General features: G+C 43.0%; 1 protein-coding gene across 1 annotated transcript in view; it reads right to left on the reverse strand.

The window, feature by feature from the left end:
- Positions 1–23,521, reverse strand: part of PRKCE (protein kinase C epsilon) — a 3,007,622-nt gene that overhangs the window by 1,312,122 nt on the left and 1,671,979 nt on the right. The window lies entirely within an intron of this gene.

Raw genomic sequence — 23,521 nt, forward strand, 5'->3', positions numbered from 1 at the left:
CACAGAATCTTTTCCATTTTTCAGTATAAGATTTTCTAGTATTAGGCCTCCTTGCCTCCAAAATGACATCCAACACTTCTTTACTGAGGGATGGTAACGGAGACATTAGGTAATTAGAAAGGCTGCCAGGTTCAGGGTTTGAAGCTGGGGGGGGGGGATCGGGCTCTCCTGCTGTGACAGCAGGGTAGGGGTCTGAGGCAGGTGCCATGGGGCTAGCTGTGACACACTGCGCAAGAGGGGGTACCAGTGTTGGCGTGGCCAGTCTGGTGCAATTAGTATCATCCTTGGTTTGTCCTGTTTGATCTTTAGTAGTACTTTGGAGAGGAGAGGCAGAGGAGGAAAGGCATAAACTGACAGATTTTTCCAGCTGAAGGACAGAGCATCCACTTTCCAAGCTTGTTTGTGGGGAGTCCTTGTGCAGAATTTGTCCAATTGGTAGTTCTGGGGGGAGGCAAACAGGTCTATATCTGGGCTCCCCCATTTGTTTGTCAACATGTTTAAAGTCCTTGGTTCCAGTTTCCATTCGTGTGGGTCCATGAGATTTCTGCTTAGTTCGTCTGCCAGTGTATTTAGTTTTCCTGGCAGGAATTGAGCCTGTAGATGCACTTGGTAGCTGAAGGCTGTGTTCCGCAGAGCCATGGCTAGTCTGCAGAAGGGGTAGGAATGGTACCACTCTGCTTGTTTATGTACAACATAACAGTGGTGTTGTCCATCTTTACCATTAATTGTCCTGGAAGAATGTGGTCCTTGAAGGCTGTCAGAGCATTCTGTACAGCTAACATTTCTTTTTGATTGATATGCAGGTGCATTTGACTTGGGTTCCATTTGCCCTGAACGCACTTCCCTGCCAGGTGAGCCCCCCATGCATAGTCTGATGCGTCTGTTGTTAGGGTTTGGGCAGCAGGGGGTAGACTGAATGGTAGTCCCTTGTTTTGGTGGCAGGCCTCAGCGCCCACCAAAGGAATTCTAACAGTAGGCAAGGTATGATAGGAATCATTGCTTCTAGATCCTGAGAGTGTTGACACCATAGGCTTTTTAGATACCATTTAGTTTCCTCATATGCAGTCTTGCATATGGAATTAGAAGAATTCAGGAGGCTATGAACCCCAAGACTTGCAGTATTTGCCTTGCAGAGAGCAGGGTTTTTGTGGCCACTAGTTTGAAGTAAGTTGTCAAATGAATTTGTTTCTCTGGTATGAGGAAAGCCATCTGGGAAGTTGTGTTCAAGCTTGCTCCCAGGAATATAATTTGTTGACAGGGTACCAGCTGTGATTTCTTTTCGTTTATGGTGCACCCCAGACAAGTTAGCACATTTTGTACAAATGCCAGATGACTGAAAAGTATGTCCTATCTTTCTGCCTGAAGTAGACAAACATCCAGGCATGGGTATATTTGAATATTTCTTTGCCTGCAAAATGCAATGACTGGAGCTAGGCACTTTGTGAATACCCTAGGCGCAGTAGATAAGCCAAAGGGCAGTGCAGAGAACTGATAGCGATGTAGCCTGCTTTGAAGCGTAGGTATCTTCTGCAAGATTCCCTGATTAGGATGTGCAGGTAGGCTTCCTTTAAATCCTGTGTTGCCAACCAGGCATCTTTGCCTAGCATAGGAAGTAACTGGTGAAGAGTTAGCATCTTGAATTTTTGAATCACCAAAAAGGATAGAAAGGTCCAGGATAGGACACCATGAATTGTCTTTTCTGGGTACCAGGAAAAGTCTTGAGTAGAAACCTTGTCCCTTTTCCTCTTCTGGTACAGTCTGGTACAGTCTGAATAGCCTTTAATCTTAAGTGAGAGAGAGTACTTGCTTTTGAGCCTCTGCCCACTGATTTGGGGGTAGAGCTGGCCAACTGTCTGGGGTTGGTAACATGTGGAAGTGAAATCTGTATCCTTGGATAACTATGCTTAAAACCCATTTGTCCTGGGTAATGAGTTCCCAGTTTTTTGCTTGCAGAGCAATCTTTCCCCCTAAAGGAGCAGTCAGTTGAGAAGTGCTTGGAAGTTTTAAAGTTAAGTCATTGAGACAGCTTACCACAGGGGGGAGTCTTACTACTCCCTGATTTGGAAGTGGGAGCCCCCACTGCTTAGTCCTGTGCATACCCTGGGACTGAAGCCTCGTTGTTCTGCTGGTTCTGGGACTGAATTGAGAAGGCCTGGAAGAGGCAGGAAAGGACCACTTTTTAGAGGGCCAATGCCTACTAAATCTTGGAGGCTGCACTTGTAAGAATCTTTAACAGTTTGCATAGATTTAGCTTTTTCCTCCATCTTTTTAAGACCTTCTTCTGCTTTGTTACCAAACAGGCAGTCCTGATTTAAGGGAGCATCCAGCAATTTAGTTTTAACATGATCTGGCAAAGTCAGCTCCTTAAGCCAAGCATGCCTTCTAAGAACAGACCCAGTGACAGCAGCCATGCAAAATGCCTCTAGTGAATCAAAACCACATTGCAAAGTATGTTTTCCAACCTGTTCTGCAGAATGCATTAAATCCTGTAAATCTTTATTTTCAGCACAATCAGAAATCAACATCATTTTCTGTTTAAGCAATTCAATAATATGCTGCTGATACTTTAACATATGAAACTGGCAATTTAAGGCCCTGATGGCCAAGGTTGCAGAGGTGTATACCTTCTTACTCCATCTATCCATGGCCCTGGAATCTCTATCAGAGGGGGTAAGATTTTTGGCAGTAGCAGCCTTAATGCCCTTGGGTCCCTGTGAAATGGTCTCAGGATCTGCAGTAAGATTTTTAAAATGAACTTGTGAGAATCAGGAACCCTGTAATATCTATCAGGTTTTCTGGAAGCAGGAGGTAAAGAGTCAGGGGCCAAGCTATATTTTGTAAAGGCATTGTCAGCAATGTCCAGCCCAGGAGGGATAGCTAAAGGCTTGTGTTGGGGCGGGAGTAAGAAATCTCTAAGCCTCTTTTTAGAATCAGAGTAATCCTGGCTTTCCCAGTGAAAATGTTCCCTAAGAGTATGCAAGGTTTCACCAAAAGAAAAATCCTCTGGGGGAGAAGCAGAGGGAATAGAGTCCTCTGCATCAGAATCCTCATAGGTGGATAAGGGTAAATCCTGGTCATCAGAGGAGACAGAAATTTCAGAATCCTGGTTAGAAGTATCATAAGCAAACTCAATCCTAGGTCTCTTAGACGGGGAAGGTTGGCTTCCCCTGATTTAAGTAGTAAGGTCTTCAGCCATTCTTATCATTTGTTTTTTAGGCATAGAGGCCTGACCATGCAGTCTGGGCATCAGTTTCCTAGGCATGGTTCGAGTTTTAGGCCTTGAAGAAGAAGATGGCATCAGTTTAATAAGCAAGTCAGTAGGCCTGAATACACCCTCAGAAGCCGGTGCCTGCACAGCGCTCCAGACCCATCCAAGGTAGAGACATCCGCAGGTTCCACAGTTGAAGCATCTCGCAGCATACCGGACTCCGAATGGGTCTCAGGAGAGGCCTGCGAATCTGAAGTAGCGGGTATCAGGGGCTGCGAAAGTGCCTCACTTAGTACCGGTGAGCTGGCGACTAGGTTAGGGGAAGCGTCATCGGCAGCTTTGGACCTAGGTGGCCTGTCTCTGTCTTTATCTTTACATTTTTTCAGAATGTCATTAGTCGCGTGGTTTACTAAAGATATATCTGGATAATTGAACTGTGTACCAAAATATTTATAAGCAAAAATATACCGACAACGAATAGTTTGTGGTTTAAATAAGGCACAAAACTGACAGCGAGGTACATCGTGGTCAGGGCTTAGGCAAGGAATACAGTATGAATAAACATCTTTACGAGGTATTTGCTTTCCACAAGAAATACAATTACTAACTTTTACTGACATCAGTTTAGAGCAAGAAAAAGTTTCTCCTATTGGGTACTTAGCTTTAGTTGAAGAATTCAGTTCTGAAACTTGAAAATGAAAATTTCAGGAGTCGGCCGACTGGCACTTGCGAACTTCTTCTGCTTCGGGCACTGCACAGCAAGAAAGACTGATGTAATGGCACTGGCTGCATGCTTTATACCCCTGACTACCTGACATCACGGAAGATGAGACAGCAACCGACGCAGGACCCAATACTTTGATAATCAGGCCTACTGAGGGCTACTGCAAGCAGATAATCCAAATGTGATGACTGCAACAGTGAAATACGAAGAAAGTACAGTTTTATACCTACCATAAATGTAGATGTCCGATAGGTATGCATCTGCAGTCATAACATATGGGTTGTCCTGCCTCAGGCAGCCCTTCGGTCGGCCGGATTCCAAAGTCTGGGTCTGGCCTCGGCTGATGTCGCACTTTCCCCGACGTCAGAGTGTCTGGGGTATAAAAGCATCAGCCGACGCCATTTTCCTCAGTGTTTCTTGCCCCAGATGCCAGGTGCCCTCTAGGAAGGCCAAATTTGGAGGAATGCAATAAATTCCAAACATTTTCCAAAATATATACATATACATACAAACAAATACACCATAATAAATCCCCCAGCTAGCTAATGGAGGGGTAAGTACCCTAGGAATACCACAGAGGGGAAAGAGGGAGGATAAACCTGACTGCAGATGCATACCTATCGGACATCTACATTTATGGTAGGTACAAAACTGTACTATGTCCTTCAAGGATGCATCTGCAGTCATAACATATGGGTAAAATACCATAGCCAATCTGGGGGAGGAGGTACTAAGAAAAGGATGGTGTAGTTAAGATACCCTGCAGGACTGCTGTAGCAAAACCTGCTCTGGATCTGGAGTATAAAGGTAAATTGTAATGTTTGGCAAATGTATGCATGGAGCTCCATGTAGCAGCTTCTAAAATGTCCTTGGTAGCCACCCCTCTTATGAAGGCTGTAGTGGTGGCTGTGGCCCTCGTGGAATGAGGCCTAATGTTTGCAGGAACCGTCTTTCCATGAAAGAAGTAACAAAATCGAATGCAATTTCCTATCCACTTTGAAATTGTCTGTTTGGAAATTGCTTTTCCTTGTACCCCAGCAGCATATGCTACAAGGAGTTGGTCAGTCTTTCTGTAACTTTTAGTTCTGTCCAAGTAGTAGCGTAGTTGTCTGTGTATATCCAGAGTGTGTAGAAGTTTTTCCCCTTTATTTTGTGGATTTGGGAAGAATGTAAGCAAGTGAATAGCTTGGTTCAGGGATACCCTAGATACCACCTTTGGCATAAAAGTAGGATTGGTTCTCAATGAAACTCTGTCCTGATGGAAGATAAGAAATGGCTGTACTGCCATTAAAGTTTGTAACTCAGATACTCTTCTTGCTGAAGTTATGGCCAGAAGGAATGCAGTTTTCCAAGACAGAAACTGTAGATCTGCCGATGCTGCTGGTTCAAAGGGAGGAAGTGTTAGTTTCTCCAGCACAAAGTTGAGATCCCAAGCAGGTAAAGGGGGTTTCCTTGGAGGATTGATGTTTTTGATCCCTCTCAGAAATTGCCTGAGGAGAGGGTGCGAGAAGATAGGTGGATCCACATTGTATTCTGATGAAATTGCTGAGGCATGAATCTTAATGGAAGAATAGGACAGGCCATTGTGGAACAATTCTGCTAAGTATTCCAGAATATGTGCCATGCTCGCCACTGTCACATCTAAGCCTTTTGTTGTGTCCCAAATGAGAAATCTTTTCCATTTTGCTGAGTATGTCTTCCTTGTGGAAGGCGTGAGCTTCCATAATAATGTCCTTTACTCTCTGTGATAAGCTATTTTGAGGGGGGTTTATGGAATTTTCCAGGCAGTTAGCTGCAATGTTTTCAAGTTGGGATGCATGATCTTGAAATTGTTCTGCGTCAGAAGAAGAGGCCATAGGGGGAGAGGCCATGGTTTCGTCTGTGACATGCTCCTCAATAGTGGGTACCAGTGCTGCCTTGGCCAGTCTGGAGCTATCAGAATCACTGTTGGCTGTTCTGCCCTGATCTTCAGTAAAACCTTGGACATTAATGGGAGAGGAGGGAAGGCATATACTTTTAGAGCTTTCCAGCTGAAAGAGAGAGAGTCCACCCTCCAAGCTTGTGGGTGGTATGTCCTTGTGCAGAATGTCTTCAGTTGATGATGGTGGGGCGAGGCGAACAGATCTATCTCCGGCTTTACTCATGCTTTTGTTATGAGTAGAAAGATGTCTGGGTGCAGCATCCATTCGTGTGCATCCATGGTAGTTCTGCTTAAGCTGTCTGCCAGTGCATTTTCTTTCCCTGGCACGAACTGGGACTGTAGTTGGATATTGAGTTTCAAGCATAGTTCCCATAGATTCATGGCCAGCCTGCATAGAGGGTAGGAATGCGTGCCTCCTTGCTTGTTTATGTACCACATGACTGTGGTGTTGTCTGTCCTTATTAACAGGTGGCCTTGATGGAGGAAAGGTTTGAAGGCCTCGATTGCGTGTATCACTGCCAGCATTTCCTTTTGGTTTATGTGCATGCAGCTGCCCTTGAGACCATAGGCCTTGGATACATTTGCTCTCCATGTGTGCTCCCCATCCTCGGTCTGAAGCATCCGTGGTGATGGTTTGTTTTGTTTTTGGTTTGTTGAAAGGCAACCCTCTGTTGGACTGGCAGGCTTGAGCCCACCACAGGAATTCCTTTTGAAGGCAAGGAATGATTGGTATCAAAGTTTCCAAACTGTGACTGTGCTGAGACCATACACTCCTTAGGTACCATTGTAATTTTCTCATATGCAGCCTGGCTTGTGGAATCAGAATTATGCAGGATGCCATGTAACCCAGGGCCTGCAGGATTTTCCTTGCAGTTAGCTGAGTTTGTCTTGTCAGATTCATGAAGTAATCCGGAAGTTGTTTTGTTTTTCTTCTGTGAGAAAGGCCATTTGGGTGGTTGTGTCTAGATCTGCACCCAAAAAGGTTATCATTTGGGATGGAACAAGTCTTGATTTTTGGATGTTGACTGTGTATCCCAAGGCCTGTAGTAGGTGGATGGCATAGGCCAAGTCCTTTATCAAATTTTTCTTGTTGCCCGCTTGTATAAGGCAGTCGTCCAGATATGGGTAGATTTGAATCCCCTGAAGTCTGCAGTGTGCAATTACTGATGCCAGGCATTTCGTGAATACTCTGGGCGCAGTAGATAAGCCAAAGGGCAATGCTGAGAATTGATAATGCTCTGATCCTGCAAGAAATCTGAGGTGTCTTCTGCAACTTTGTCGAATAGGGACATGCAGGTATGCCTCCTTGAGATCTAGAGTCACCAGCCAAGACTCCTTGCCCAGCATGGGAAGAAGTTGCTGTACGGTCAGCATCTTGAATTTTGGCACCATGAGGTAAGTATTCAGTGCGGACAGGTCGAGAATAGGCCTCCATTGATTTTCTTTTCTTGGAACAAGGAATAATCTGGAGTAAAATCCTTGGCCTTGTTCTGAAAGAGGTACCTTTTCTATGGCTTTCATTTGTATTAAGTTGTTGATCTGCTTTAAAGCCTCTGCCCTCTGATTTGGTGGCAGGTTTGGCATTCCGTTTCTTCTTGGCAAAGTGTGGAAGTGGAACCTGTATCCTTTGTCTATTATTTGCAGTGTCCATGTGTCCCTTGTAATATAATGCCAGTTTTTTGAGAATAAAGAAAGCTTTCCGCCCAAGGGTGCTTCCAGTTGAGCCCTGGTCGGCGGAATCAAAGGAAAGTCATTGAGTCTGTCCAGGTGTAGTAGTTGTTGTTGCTGTTCCTGCACTACCTCTCTGGTTGGTAGGCTGCCACTGACGGCCTCTGTAGGAGCCTCTAGCTTGCCCTCTACCTCTGGGACGCCTATTCCTGCCCCTCTGGGATCTGTCCGAGTCTGGAAAGGACCAATTCTTAGTAGGCCAGTTTCTGCTGAATCTCGGTGGTTGTACTTGCAGAAAAATCCTTAACTGTTTGCACAGATTTTGCCTTTTCTTCAAACTTCTTTAATACCTCCTGAGCCGAGGAACCAAATAATTTACGGTCAAGGGGTTCAGAAGAGGAAAGCTTGTTATGCAATTCATCTAACAAATACTCTTGGTACTGTATCATATGAAATTGACAATTTAATGCCCTCATGGAAAGAGTTGCAGAAGTATATACCTTCTTTCCCCATCTCTCTAAAGCTCTAGACTCCCTTTCAGAAGGTAGAGGATTTTTGGCAGTGGCAGCTGCAACCCCTTTAGGGCCCTGAGAAATAGTATCTGGGTCTGCAGAATGGGCTTTGTACAGATGTAGATGAGAATCCGGGATCCTGTAGTATCTATCAGGTTTGGCAGGTGCCGGAGGGAGAGAATCAGGGGCTGTACTAACATCATTGTTCACATCATCAATAACATTCAAAACAGGAGGTATAGCTAAGGGCCTATGCTGAGGTAAATGTAAAAAGGTCCTTAATCTCTTTCTAGAATCAGAAAATTCCTGACCCTGCCATTGAAAATGTTCTCTCATAGAGTGTAGTGTCTCACCAAAGGAAAACTCTTCAGGAGGGGAGGCCGAGGGGATAGATTCTTCAGCATCAGAATCCTCGTAGGCCGAATAAGCCTCCTCCTGGTGATCTGACAACTCAGATCCATCCGTAGACTCATCTGAAGAGTGTTGGTCAGAGGGCTCAGTCCTGGGCCTTTTGTCTGGTGGTGGGTGAGAGCCCCTGTCCGGGTGAGGCTGAGAACCTCTAATTAAAGAAATAAGATCCTCTGCAAGGCTGAGGATCTGAGAACTAGAAGAAGGTCTCTGAGAGGTAGTCTTGGGAGGCAAAGCTTTAGGAAGTTTAGCAGCTTTAGCCCTGGAAAAAGCCTTAATGGACATGGAAGCAGGGGGTCTAGCTGCATCACGTGCAGGAGTAGACTTGTCCAAAGGAATGGTGTCGGACATTTCCTGGACACTGGATTCAGTAAGTAGCTCAGTAGCCGACTCAGCCGGGGCCTCCAGGGCCACGGTGGTCGGTTGAGTGGATTCGGTTAAAGGAAGTACCGAGGACTCGGTTTCGGCCGAAACCGAGACACTCGCTGTAGGCCTTACCGTGGTTTCAGCCGAAAACCGTGGGCCGCGAGTGTCAGTCCTCGTCCTTCCGTTTTTTCACCAAATGTGATGTCGGGAGTCTCCGACGGCATCTTATATGCAAAATTAGCCCCAAAGAATTCCTCTGCAAACTCCGACCGACGTCTAAGAGTTCGTCGGTTGAAGGAAGCACAGGCTGAACAGGCCGAGACGTCGTGGTCTGGGCCTAAGCAAGGGAGGCAGTAAGAGTGGAAATCCTTATGAGGTATTTGTTTCCCACAAGTTAAACAATTATTTACTTTATCTGACATCGGCTGAGGCAAGAAAGAGTACCCAACGGGGTACTTAGCTTTTTCGAAGTCTTCGGTATCTGAATCACAGGATCTGACCGACCGGCACTTGCGAACTGCTTCTGCTTTGGGCACCGTGCGGCAAGAAAGACTGAGGAAAATGGCGTCGGCTGATGCTTTTATACCCCAGACGCTCTGACGTCGGGGAAAGTGCGACATCAGCCGAGGCCAGACCCAGACTTTGGAATCCGGCCGACCGAAGGGCTGCCTGAGGCAGGACAACCCATATGTTATGACTGCAGATGCATCCTTGAAGGACATCATCAGGTATACGTAAGGAAGGGTAGTACAGCAAAAATTACTGATTTAATTTTGTATGGATGTAGAGAGATTGAGAGTAAGGGGGTGTAAGCATTATACTGAGATGCGGGGAACGCTGAGAGACATTACAGAGGATGAAAGAGAAATATTAATCTGATTGCACCACATGAGAGGAAACTGAATGAATGAATGGATGAATGGAAAGGGTGTATTGATAACGAACTGCTTAGGAGTACTGTTGGGAGGTGGTCTAAGGTACAGAGTAAAGCAGTATGGGAGCACGAGCAGGTATTGGGATTACCTTCTTGTGTTAGCTCGTCACAGTTACTCATGCCCCAACAAACACACCTTATGGTACAATAACATGATGGGATTGATAAAGCAGAGTATCAGAAAGGAGATTAAGGCACAACTGGATAACAGAGAAAAAGTGAGAGGTGATTAAGTTTAATACAAATATTTGATGACAGAAAACAAAACAGCACAGAAAGTATAAGCTGGTTAGACGATATCAGGACAGGAAAAGAATAACGTTAAGGTATGTATATTTACCTCCAAATATTGAAAATAAGACAAATACAGGCTGTCATGGTAGAAATAATTTCAACAAGGAACTTTGATTTTCAGAGGGTACTGGAACTTGATTCTTGACAGAGACAATACCACCGGTTGCACAAAAAATACAAAGTGGTGCCTGAAGCCAAATTCCTAGACAAGGATATTAAATTGTTTGGTATAACAGATACAGCTGGAGCAAAGTCAACCCCCCCAAAAAAAAAAAAATACAGACTTTCACTGCAAATACAGAAACTGGGTGAGGTGGAATAGATTTTACATATCAAGGAAACATAATAATTTGGTACAGTCTTGAGATCTACCCATTCATTCTATTGTATCATGCCACAAAACTTCTGACAATAAAGCAAGCTAGGGGAAGATTTTGTAATGAAGCACTGGTGTTTCCTGATACATCTGGCAAAGATACAGTTAAAGTGGGTCCAAGAAACCATGACAGTTTTGACAGCTGAATTTGACCAAAAACGAAAGGGTACAGTAGAAAGACGGGGAAAAAACTGAAAAAATATATTTCTGGTTCTGGTAACTGTAAGAGAAATGGAATTGTGGGAGAGAAGTAACAATGGATACTCAGAGGGGACTACAGGAAGTGAAAGTGTTTTAGGAAAAATTAGACCACATGACTAAGCAAGCGCAAAATCATCACAGAAGGGCTAAGGAGGGCTAAGGAGAAGATTGAGGAGCATCTGGTAAGCATTAATGAGCATAGAAAAACATCACTAAAACAAATATTCCAAAAATACTAAAATGCTAGTGCAAAGTAAAAACAAAATGCAAAACGTCCAAACCCTGGTCACTCAGCTAGAGAAAAGATATACAGGGAAACTGGAAATGGAGCCAGCAAATATGCTGGAGATTTTTAGAAATGATGTGCCCAGTTACATAAGGGAGAAAAATGAAAATAAATGACAAGATAAAGAAACAGAGATGTGGCTTGGGGGGGAGGTACATATGCTAGGTAGGGGGAAAGTACAGCTGCATAACTGAACTTACCACAACAGTAGTTGCCCCTTTTTCTTACCTTCATGGGAAATAAACACTTGATGACAATTCCTGAAAGTGTTTGTCCTGTCAATATATTATCAAGTTGCCTGTGGACATCCACAGTGTGTAGAATTCTTTCTCCCCTATATTTTGGTCCTAGATGGAAAACGGAGATGAATAGCCTGGCTCAAAGTAAACTCTGAAACTGCTTTAGGTATAAAGGAAGGATATGTTCTCAAAGTTAAGCTATCTTTGTGAAGGATGAGCTAGAGATAAATCACCATAAGATAATCAGATACAACGTTTGCAGAAGTAAGAGCAATGAGTAACAGTTTTCCAAGATAAGAACTTCAAATCAGTCTCATGAGCAGGTTCAAAAAGAGAAAAAAAATCTAAGTTTCTCCAGTTCAAAATTAAGGAGACACTCGTCTTCCAGGTCTGTGGAAATGTAAAAATCCCTTTCAAAAACTGTTGTTGAGGCAGGGTAGAAATGGGGGAAGACCAGCAGAGATGGCTGAGAGGTGAATCCTGACAGAAGGGTAAGAAAGACTGGAGGATACTAGCTCACACACATAATATTGTAGAACAAGAGCTGTCTGGGGCTAAAAGGACCACGGTTCTTGTACTGGCACCAACTAGAAAATCTTTTTCACTTGGCCAAATATGATTTTCTAATAGCAGGTTTCTTAGCCTCTTTTAATACCTGCTGCATATTTCCATAAATCAGGTGCATAAAAGATACTAAGATTTCATGATCCAGGCAGTAAGTTGAAGAAAAAGAAGGTTAGAGTGTATCAAACAAACACTATCATGTGTGAGTTAGCCCATCCTGTATGGAAGCTTGGGATAACTGCCCAGGACTAATTTGAGAAGAAAGGAGGACCCCTGCTGCCTTAGCGAAAAGGGAGTCACCAGCATCATGTTTGGAGAGTCATTCTGAATCTTTAGAACAGAACATATGTTATCATAAGAAAGTATGGAAATATATACAGGAACATCCTTGTCCATAGGAATGAAAAGGTGTCTGTCTTTCAGGCTTTTGTACAAGGAGTCCTGGGGCAAAATTTCTTTAACCATCTCTTGGATTAATTCCCGGAAGACCCCTAAGTGCAGCTTCCATTTATGGGGGTCTGTCCTGGTCAGCTTGCCTGCTATAACATACTGCTCTGACAGAGTGTAAATAGCCTGGAAGGTCAGACTTTGACAAGCTGCTAGTTCGCCTACAGGGGTGGGGCTGTAGGATCTAATTTTCCTCTACTTGTTTGTTTGTGCACAACATCACTGTGGTATTGTCTGTAATTACTAGTAGAGGGCCTAAAATCCAAAAATGGTTCAGAGATTTCAGAGCATTTGTTACAGACATAATTTCTTTGGCATTTATGTGCTTTAATTTGTCCCTCATGTCACAGACCCTGAACTTTCACACCCTGGGAAATAGCTCCTCAAGCAAAGTCTGAGGCATCTGTGTTTACAGACTTAGTGGGAGTTGGAAGGGAAAAAGGGGAGGACCTGGAATGAGAAACAACTAATTCAACAAACAGAATTAACCCCTATTTTACAAATCCCAGCACTGGAATTTGAAAAGATAATGTGTGCTGGTGTTCTGTTCAAACTGATTTGATGAACCACTACATTCTTCTCATGTGAAGTCTGGCTAAGGGAATTATTAGAATTATAGAGGCCTTGAAACCTGGAATCCTGACATATTCCCTGGTAGATGTTAAGAGTCTGGAAAAATAACTGGTCCTTGTGTCATTCCACATTGTCCTGAGGAAGAAAAAGCTTCATGAGGGATGTATCTGGGAGACATCTCCAAAATACTACCAAGTGTGACAGGATGAAAGAAGATTTTTCTATGTTCACCTGAAATCACAGACTGAGAAATACCAGAGATTATTGACAACTTGTAAAACAATCTCAACCATAAAGCAGTTATCTAAGTATGGAAAATGTGAAGAACTTGTAGCCTATTAGGATTCTACAGAAACCAGAAATGTTGTAAACATTATTGGAACTGCTGACAAGCCAAAGGGTGAAATAGTGAACTGAAAATGTGAACCAGACACAGAAAATTTTTGAGAGTTGGAATGTTATGATAAGTATATTAAGAGATATGGCACAGCGGATAGTGTTGTCGCTTCACAGCAAGAAGTTTCACTATTTGATTCTTGGTTGGGGTGCCTTCTCTGTGGAGTCTGCATGTTCTCTCTGTGTTCCCGTGGGTTCCTTCTGTGTGTTCCGGTTTCCTCCCACATTCCAAAAACATGCAGGAAAAGGACTGGACACTCTAAACTGGCCAGAGATGTGACTGTGCATGGAAGTGTGTGAAAGAACTACAACAGCAGGGCTACCCACCCACCGGTGTAAATCCTTGGCTCAAGATGACTGTCACTGTTGAAAGGACACCTCGACCCCATGTGCAAAGATGAGAAAAAGGTGTTGTGGATGGATACATTTTTTTTAAATCCATATTTAAGAACACTGAAAGGAAGAATATTAGGTAACAGAGGCTTTAGAGTGAGCATCTTGAATTTTGAAATTTTGATGTGCAGGTTTAAAAAGGAAAGGTCTATGACAGGTCTCCAAGTTTCTTGTCTCTTTAGAACCAGAAAGATTCTTGAATAAAATCCTTTTTCTGTTTGATCTGGGAGTACAGGTTCTAGAACCCCCTGAGATGGGATTTGATCTATGGTAGCAGGAAAAAGGGTGTGTGTCTTGGATGGATGCAGAGGAATCCCTTAATAAAGGAGGAAGGGAATTCCATTTCCAGCTGAAGCCTTTTTGAATAATTCTCAGAAACCATGTGCCTGAAGTTATTTGTTACCAAAGATGAAAGTTAAAGTCTAGCCTCTGAGAAAGCTTTAGAGGACAGACAGAATGGGAAGCGAGAAATATATGATGGTCATAACATCAGTCAGATTTCCAAAATGTCTGGTTTTGGGATGACCTTTACTTCTTTTTTTAATTCTCCCTGCAATTTCCTTTTGAAGTTCTGTTTGTTTGTGCCTCACTGGGATTGTTTATTCTGTTTCATATACAAGGAACCTGAATTAGAAGGAAGGTTTATATTACAATTTGGCATACAGAGTTGAAAAATGTAACCCCCTAAATTAACTTTCCACTTTCATCACATCTTTTAAGCACCTCAGCAGAGGAAGAGCCAAATAATACCTCTTTATGCAGAGAAGCATTCAGGAGCTCAGCTTTGACGTCCTCTGGTAAATTCTGATAATGCAGTGAGGCAAATTTTTTCATCACTGTCTTACTTTACTTTATCGCTGCTTTAGAGACAACACTGATAGTGTCATAAGAGCAATTTAGATAGTATTTAGTTACGCGAGAACAAAAGAGATACTAAAGAATTTGGCTATGTCTTAAGTTGCTAAAAAAAGACAGGACAGCAATTAACTTTCTCATATTGTCAAAGGAAGCCAGCAGAAAACTGGACATTAAGCCAGAAAAGTCACTATTCTGAAGGCTATGGAGGAAGAATATACCTTCCTCCCAAACCTATCAAGCACTTTTCCATCTTTGTCAGAAGGAACAGGGTTAGCTGCATCAAGTGTTCAGCAGAAGATGGTTTTAGCACATTACATGGTCTGTGTTATGGTTTAAAAAAGAAACTGGTGGGTCTGGAGAGGTTTATATAATTTAAAAGACTTTCTGGGGGCAGGTGTCCATCTGTCAAGCAAACTGCTGACTGCAAGTAAAGCATACTCTAAGGTTGGGAAAACAGGAGTAATAACAGCTGCAGGTTGAGGAAAATTCAGCAGTAATAAATCATAATATCTTTACTAGGACTCTGGTAATTTGTTTTATTCCAATTGAAAAAAATCCTTTTTTGGCAAGAGTATAAAAAAAAATAAATCTTCAGGTGGGGAAGCTGAAGAAACACTTTCCTCACAGTCAGACTCGCCATTCTGTGGAGTGGGAACTTAAGAAATACTAAATCTAATTCCTGCTCCTTAGACTAAGAATCAGAATCTGTCAGAGAGGAAATTCTTTTCCTTTTAAAATTAAGTGAAGACTCAGAAAGTAAAGGCTGAAAGGCTTTATATAAACCTTTAGCAAAGTCCAGACAATCCCTCCTTGTCTGTCCTAGATGACACAAGTGAAGAAAAATGCCCAACTTTATGTTTTCTTTTCTTGGGAGACTTCTCAGAAACAGCGCACTCTGAAGACTAGTTCTTTCCTCTGAGAACCAAGCAGCCAGACAGTCTTGGTGAAGGAACAACTGCTGTTCCTCCTCTGATGCCAGCAAGATTGGTTCTTCTTTGCCTGAAAAGAACAGCTAAGTAGTCGCAAAGGACATGCTCACCTCTTCATCTTCAGAGGCTTCCTGAGAAGCAACATCATTGAGACCATGAGAAACCAATGAGTGATCTGAGGAGCAAGATATGGCCATAACAGAGACACTCATCGGCAGCTGAAGTGAAGAGGAAGCCAATGTCAAAACTGAAGCATAACCTACAATCTTCTCTTCTGGTGCACTGGGGAGGAAAACAACTGAGGAACTGGGACAAAAGTCCATATCTCAACCATAACAAGTATCTGACAAGCAGGAAGTGAAACCTTGGTAGGTCAGTCTTACCTCTTGACTAACAAGTAAGAATTGAGGTAAAATGTTTTTCTGTCAGCCCCCCAAAAAACTAGCCCTAGCTCCCAGCAACAAATTTTGTCAGAAAAGGCAAACTTTTCTTCACAAAAACTGACAAAATGGAAGGTAGTCTCCAGTGAGGTACTATATTTCCAGCTATGAAAATGCACTAGCCACCTGTTGATCACTCAAGGCCAACATAGAACAGTGCACTTCTATGGCAAAAAGTTTCTGAAGGTTTGGTGCCCTGATCACTGACTTTATATACTGCTCTATTTGAGTTGTTCAATGGTTAGAGCACATGTAAGGTGCTATAAACATTTGAAAGCTGGTGGGTACCCATTCCTTAGCAGGATTTTGAGGGAGGCAACTGTATTAACCACAAAATATGAAGCATCAGGAAGAGTGCCATGGCCAGATGGCATACCAGTGGAAATTTAGAAAATGGTAAGTAAAAAGTAGACAAGTGATAAAATGTCTGGCATACCCTAGTTCAGTAATAACTTAGAATGGGGGAATCCCTACCTCTTGGAAAGTGACAGTTAAGGTAGTGATACTGAAGGAAGGGGAATATCCAGCACACCCTGTTTTATATAAGCCGATTTCAATTCTAAAACCTGATATAAAACTTTTATAACCATACTAGCCAGGAGACTGTCCCCAAATCTGGCCAGAATAATTAATGAAGATCAATCTGTGTTCATAAAAGGGTGGAACATGTCTGGCAATATCAATAAAACATTAATAATTGAACAGCAAGCTTATAGAAATCAAGATAGTCTACCATTAATAGGGCTAGATGTCAAGAAAGCATTCACCAGAGTTAGCTGGGTTTTCTTAAAGTAGAAGATTCTGAGATTTGGTTTACCAACAAAATAGGCAGCATTTCCTTTTAAGAATATACACACGCATATATATATATATATATATATATATATATATATATATATATATATATACATATACATATATATATATATATATATATACATATATACACACACACACACACACACACACACACACTAGCTACGCCATACATCAAGATAATGCATGCTGTAGTATAAGTATATACTTTAGGTAACAGGGTCCTTATCACAGCAATTTTAACTATCAAAAGGGACAAAACAGGAATGCCCTCTCTCTCTCTTCTGTTAATTGCTCTATATCTAGAACCTCTGGTCATTACAATAAATCTACATAAGGGGCTTTAACTGGTATGGCAGACCAGAAATTATAGCATTATTTGCAGACAACATAGTAGTATATATAATAGACCTGAGCACGATATTCCCAATCTTCTAAGAATATTAAATTAATATAAAAGGATAGCACATTACAAGATAAACGAGAGCAAAACAAAGGCAATAGTCTTGAATTATGCTCCAACCTTTGAGATAGTTCAAAATTATTCCTTCCTATGAGGTCATGAAAAGATGAAACACCTAGGAATTTGGCTAATGAAGGAGGTAAAATGGACAGCTCAGGAAATGTGGAAGGACGTGGAATAGACAGTATAACTGATAAAGGAATACAAAGGGAGATGATGAATATGGAAATGGACAATAAAACTCAAGCAATAAAGATGTTTTTGGTACTTTATTTCTGTACTTGGAGCAAGCATACTTAGTACTCCAGAGAAAAGGATGTGGGACAAAAAACAGGGAGCTGACGGATTTTCTCTGGAGTAAGAATAAAAAGTACAGTTGTGTACCTACCATAAATGTAGATGTATGAGTGTATTCACTGTTGCAGTCATTACTCTTGGGTTATCCTGCTAGTAAGCTACCCGCAGTTGGCCAGAATTCCAAAGTCTAGGTCCGGCGTCGGTTGCTGTTGCCTCTTCCCTGATGTCAGTGCGCCAGGGGTATAAAAGATGCAGCCAACACCATTTTCTTCAGTTTTTCTTGCCCCAGATGTCAGGTGCCCCCAAATTGGTAGGCTAAAAAATATGCCAATAAGTATGCATGTACAAAAATAAACATTTCCTTCATCTACAATCAAATACACCACATAGGTTGTATAGGATGGAGAAGTACAGATAAGTCCCAGCAAAGAAAAGGGGGATGGTGAGTGGGTAACCTGGACTGCAACAGTGAATACACTCGAACATCTACATTTATGGTAGGTACACAACTGTACGATGTTCATCATGTTTCACTGTTGCAGTCATTACTCTTGGGTTGAATCCCAAAGCTGAGGATGGGTGGCTGGGCTAAACAGGATTAGGAGAGGCTATGAGGCCCTGCAGAACTGCAGTAGCAAAGCCTGCTCTGGATTTCGAGTAAAGAGGTAAGTGGTAGTGCTTTGTAAAAGTGTGCACTGAACTCCAAGTTGCAGCCTCTAAGATGTCTTTGGTTGGTACTCCTCAGAGGAAGGCTGCTGAAATGGCTGCTGCTCTGGTAGAATGAGACCTAATGCCCTTAGGTACTGATTTGCCATGTTGAGAATAGCAGAAACGGATGCAATGGCCTATCCATTTAGAAATAGTCTGTTTTGTGAACCTGCAGCATATGACACTAAAAGTTGCTCAGTCTTTCTGAAAGCTTTAGCTCTGCCCAAGTAGAAGTGTAGCTGCCTGTGTATGTCCAAAGAATGCAGAATTTTCTCACCCTTGTTCTGTAGGTTTGGATAAAAAGGTAGGCAAGTGGATGGTTTGGTTGTGGGCCACAATGGACACCACCTTAGGCATAAATGTTGGGTTTGTCCTCAGAGAAACCCTGTCTGGATAACAAATGATAAAAAGGTTCCACAGCCATGAGTGCTTTTAACTCCGAGACTCATCTTGCAGAGGTTATTGCTAGGAGCAGAGCTGTTTTCCGGGATAAGAATATTATATCCGCTGTTGAGGCTGGCTCAAAAGGAGGCAGTGTGAGTTTTTCCAAGACATAATTCAGGTCCTATGCTGGAATTGATGCTCCCCTTGGAGGCCTGATGTTTTTGGCCCCTCTGAGGTACTGCCTTATTAAAGGATGAAAAAAGATTGGTGGTTCCTTATTGTAAGGGCTGAAATGGCAGAGGCATGAATCTTAATTGATGAAAAAGAAAGGCCTTTGTCCAGCATCTCAGTTAGGTATTGTAAAATCTGAGGGATATTTGGTACATACGTGTCAATGCCTTGTTCCTGGTTCCAAGCACAGAATCTCTTCCATTTTTCTGCATAAGATTTTTCTGGTACTGGGCCTCCTGGCCTCCAAGATAACATCCATAACAGCTTTTGAAAGAGGAGTGTTCTGAATGGCTACATTATCCACCATGCTGCCAGATTTAAGGTCCTGAGTTGGGTGTGCAGGATCTGATTGTTTTGTTGGGTCAGCAAGTGAGAAGTTTGAGGCAATATCCATGCTGGACCTTGAGACAAGCTCTTTAGGATTGGGTACCAGTGCTGGCGTGGCCAGTTTGGTGCAATCAGTATCATTTTTGGCTTCTCTTGTCTGACCTTTAGGAGTACCCTGGGAAGGAGAGGCAGTGGAGGAAAGGCATATACTGTTAGATTTTTCCAGCTGAAGGATAGGGCGTCCACTCTCCATGCTTGTTTGTGATAAATCCTTGTGCAAAATCTCTAATTGGCAGTTGTGAGGGGAGGCAAATAGATCTATGTCTGGGCATCCCCATTTCCTTATTATCATGCTGAAGACTTGTGGATCCAGTTTCTACTCGTGGGGGATCCATGAGGTTTCTGCTTAGTTCGTCTACCAGAGTATTTGTTTTTCCTGGCAGGAATTGTGCTTGCAGATGAACTTGATAAGTCAATGCTGTGTCCCATAAGGTCATTGCTTGTCTGCAGAGGGGGTAGGAATGCGTACCTCCCTGCTTGTTTATGTACCACATGACCATAGTATTGTCTGTCTTTATCAGTAGCTGTCCTGGATGAAGTAGATCCTTGAAAGCTGTCAGGGCATTCTGAACAGCTAACATCTCTTTTTGATTGATGTGAAGATGCATCTGGCTTGCAGGCCATGTGCCCTGAATACATTTTCCTGCCATATGGGCTTCCCAGGCATAATCTGATGCATCCGTTGTCAGTGTCTGTCTGGCTGTGGGTAAACTGAATGGCAGACCCCTGTTGTGGTAACAGGCCTCTGCCCACCATCGAAACTACTGTTGTAGGCAGGGAATGAGTGTAATTACTGTCTCCAGGCTGTGGCGATGCTGAGTCCAAACACTTTTTAAATACCATTGTAGTTTCCTCATAAGCAGTCTGGCATATGGAATTAGTAGAATGCAGGATGCCATGAAACCCAAGGCCTGCAGGATTTTCCTTGCAAATAAGTGGGTCTTTGTTGCCAATTTTTTGAAGTAAGAAGTCAGTTGTTTTTGTTTGTCTGGCGTGAGATAAGCCATCTGGGCAGTTGTATTTAAGCTTGCACCCAGGAATATTACCTCTTGAGAGGGCACTAGTTTTGATTTCTTTTCGTTTACTGTGTACCCTAGGCAAATTAGTAATCTTTTTACAAATGCTAGATGCTTTAGAAAAATGTCTTTGTTCTCTGCTTGAATAAGGCAGTCATCCAAGTAGGGGTATATTTGAATTCCTCTTTGTCTGCAAAATGCAATTACTGGTGCCAGGCATTTTGTGAAGACCCTGGGCGCAGTAGATAAGTCAAAGGGCAGTGCAGAGAATTGGTAGTGCATTGAGCCAGCTATGAATCTGAGATATCTTCTGCAAGATTGCCTGATTGTGACATGCAGGTATGTCTCTTTTAGGTCCAAAGTCATGAGCCAAGCCTTCTTGCCCAGCATGGGCAGTAGCTGCTGTAGAGTCAACATCTTGAATTTTGGAACTTCCAGAAATGTACTTAGTATAGACAGGTCCAGTATTGGTCTCCAGGTTTTGTCCTTTCTGGGCACTAAGAAAGGTCTGGAGTAAAATCCTTGCCCCTGCTCTTGTTGTGGTACTTGTTGAATGGCCCTCATGTCCATGAGGGCTGTAATTTGTTTTTGTGCCTCTGCCCATTGATTGTGTGCCAGGTCTGGCATACCTTTTGACCTTGGTAAGGTGTGAAAATGGAACCTGTAGCCTTGGGACACTATGTTCAAGACCCATTTGTCTTGGGTAACCATTTGCCAATTTAATGAAAAAAGTGCTAGTTTTCCCCCTAAGGGGGCTGCCAAAAGAAAAGTGCTGGGATCTGGCAGAGGAAAGTCATTGGGACTGTTTCCTGTAAGGTTGTGATTTGTCTTCTCCGCTTTTGGAGGTAGGAGCACCCCATTGTTTAGGCCTGTATGAGCCTTGGGGCTGAGATCTGCCTCTGGGACGCCTGTATCTGCCTCTTTGTGGTCTGTCTGACACTGGAAAGAACAAATTTTTAGAAGGCCAGTTCCTGCTAAATCTGGGTGGCTGTACCTGTAAGAAATCCTTAACTGTCTGCATGGATTTTGCTTTATCCTCCATTTTCTTCAACACCTCTTCTGCTTTAGCACCAAACAAAGTATCATGCTGTAATGGGGCATCTAATAATTTTGTTTTAACATGATCAGGCAGATTCTGTTCCTTTAACCAAGCATGCCTTCTAATAACAGAACTTGCAACAGCGACCCTGCAAGAGGTCTCCAGTGAATCATAACCACATTGCAAAGTATGCTTTCCCACTTGTTCAGCTGCATGCAATAAATCCTGCACTTCCTTGTTTTCTGAACATTCAGTACTTGTCAACATTTTCTGTTTAAGCAGTGACATTAAATATTGCTGATATTTAAGCATATGAAACTGACAATTTAAAGCCCTTACAGCCAAGGTAGCAGAAGTGCAAACTTTTTTCCCCCATCTGTCCAGTGCCCTAGAATCCCTATCAGAGGGACAGGTTTCTTTTGCAGTGGAAGCTTTGACCCCTTTGGGACCCTGACATATAGTTTCTGGGTCAGCAGCGGGGTTTTTATATAGGAATTTATGAGAATCCGGGACCCTGTAGTATCTGTCTGGCTTAGCAGGTGCAGGAGGTAAAGAGTCAGGGGACAGGCCGGACACTGAAAATACATCTACAATGTCTAGAACAGGTGGAATAGCAAGGGGTCTGTGCTGAGGAAGTAGCAGAAAGTCTCTGAGCCTTTTCTTAGATTCAGAATAATCTTGGCTCTCCCAGTGGAAATGCTCCCTCATGGTATGCAGGGTTTCCCCAAAAGAATAATCCTCAGGAGGAGAGGCTGAAGGAATGGATTCTTCAGCATCAGAGTCCTTATAGGGAGGCATGGAATAATCCTGTTCAGAAGAGGAAACAGAGGAAATAGAAACCTGATCAGAAGAATCATATTCTGTCTTTTGCCTAGGCCTCTTATCAGGAGGGGGATGGGAAACCCTGATCAAAGTAATTAGGTCTTCGGCCATTTTAGGCATCTGTTTTTTAGGCATGAAAGTCTGAGTAGGAGAATGCTGTACTTGTTTCTTTGTCTTTAGAGCTGCTTTAGTCTTTGTCTTTGAAGCTGAAGATGGTTTAACATATAATTGTGCAGGTCTGAAGACACTCTCAGAAGCCAATGCCTGCTCAGTGGCTCCGGACCCATCTGAGGGAATGATTTCCGAGTGTCCAATACCTTGAGTATCCAGAGGCCCAGTCGGCTCCACGTGGGAGTCTGAAGCGGCCTGTGGCTCTGAGGTAGCGGGCGCCAGGGGCTGCGAAAGCGCCTCACTGAGAACCGGCAACTGGCCTAATGGAGGTCTCGTCGTCAGTTTTGGACCTCAAATGCCTATCCTTTTCCTTGTCCTTGCGTTTTTTGTAAACTCTGGTCGTCGGCTGTTCCGATGGCATTATATAATTAAATCTCCAGCCAAAGTAATGAAATGCAAAATCGAACCGACGCTTAATAATGCATTGGTTAAATCTAGCACAAAACCGACAGCTAGCAACGTTGTGATCAGCGCCTAGGCAAGGAATACAGTAAGAGTGAAAATCCTTATGAGGTATTTGCTTCCCACAAGAAATACAATTGTTAACTTTTTCTGACATCGGTCTGGAGAAAGAAAAAAGTTTCCCCAATGGGGTACTTAGCTTTAAAGAAGACTTCAGTTCTGAAATTCGGATTTGAAAATCTCAGGAGTCGGCTGACCGGCACTTGCGAACTGCTTTTGCTTCGGGCACCGCGCGGCAAGAAAGACTGAAGAAAATGGCGTCAGCTGCATATTTTATACCCCTGGCACACTGACTTCAGGGAAGAGGCGACAGCAACCGACGCCGGACCTAGACTTTGGAATTCTGGCCGACTGTGGGTAGCCTGCCAGCAGGATAACCCAAGAATAATGACTGCAACAGTGAAACACGATGAACATCACAGATCTAGTGGGAAAAGATGGTCCTATCCAGTGAACAAGGAGAGTTAGGTCTCCCAGAAGACATATTACATCTCCACTCAGATTTGGTCGACCTATGTCCTGCAGTGGGACTTGTATATACCTAAACAGAAGGAAATGATGTGGCAGCAAACAGGGAAAGAGGAGGCTATAAGGAGGTTAGGATTTTGGATCCAGATGTACACCACATATGTGGAAAGAAGAGTGGAACTGCATGCCAGTATCTTACTACAACACAGGAAACAAAAGGAATACGAGTCAAACAGCAATGACTCCAACAGTTATCGATATAAGGAGTGAAGAACAGCAACATCAAGGTGAAAAACCAAAGTTATGGAAATCTAGGAGAAAAAAACCCTAAACACTGGTAACTGGTAGTGAAGGACAGGCAGATAGTGGTGTGCAATCAGGAAATGTGACAACCAAGTACCACTCAACCATCTGCCCTGCACCTGTGTGTGTGTGTGTGTGTGTGTGTGTGTGTGTGTGTGTGTGTGTGTGTGTGTGTGTGTAAGTGTATAGGCACACATGTCCATGTAAGCATAAAAAA

The sequence above is a fragment of the Protopterus annectens genome, chromosome 1.part0, assembly GCF_019279795.1.
Source record: "Protopterus annectens isolate FY-2018-M chromosome 1.part0, PAN1.0, whole genome shotgun sequence".
Lineage (NCBI taxonomy): Eukaryota > Metazoa > Chordata > Ceratodontiformes > Protopteridae > Protopterus > Protopterus annectens.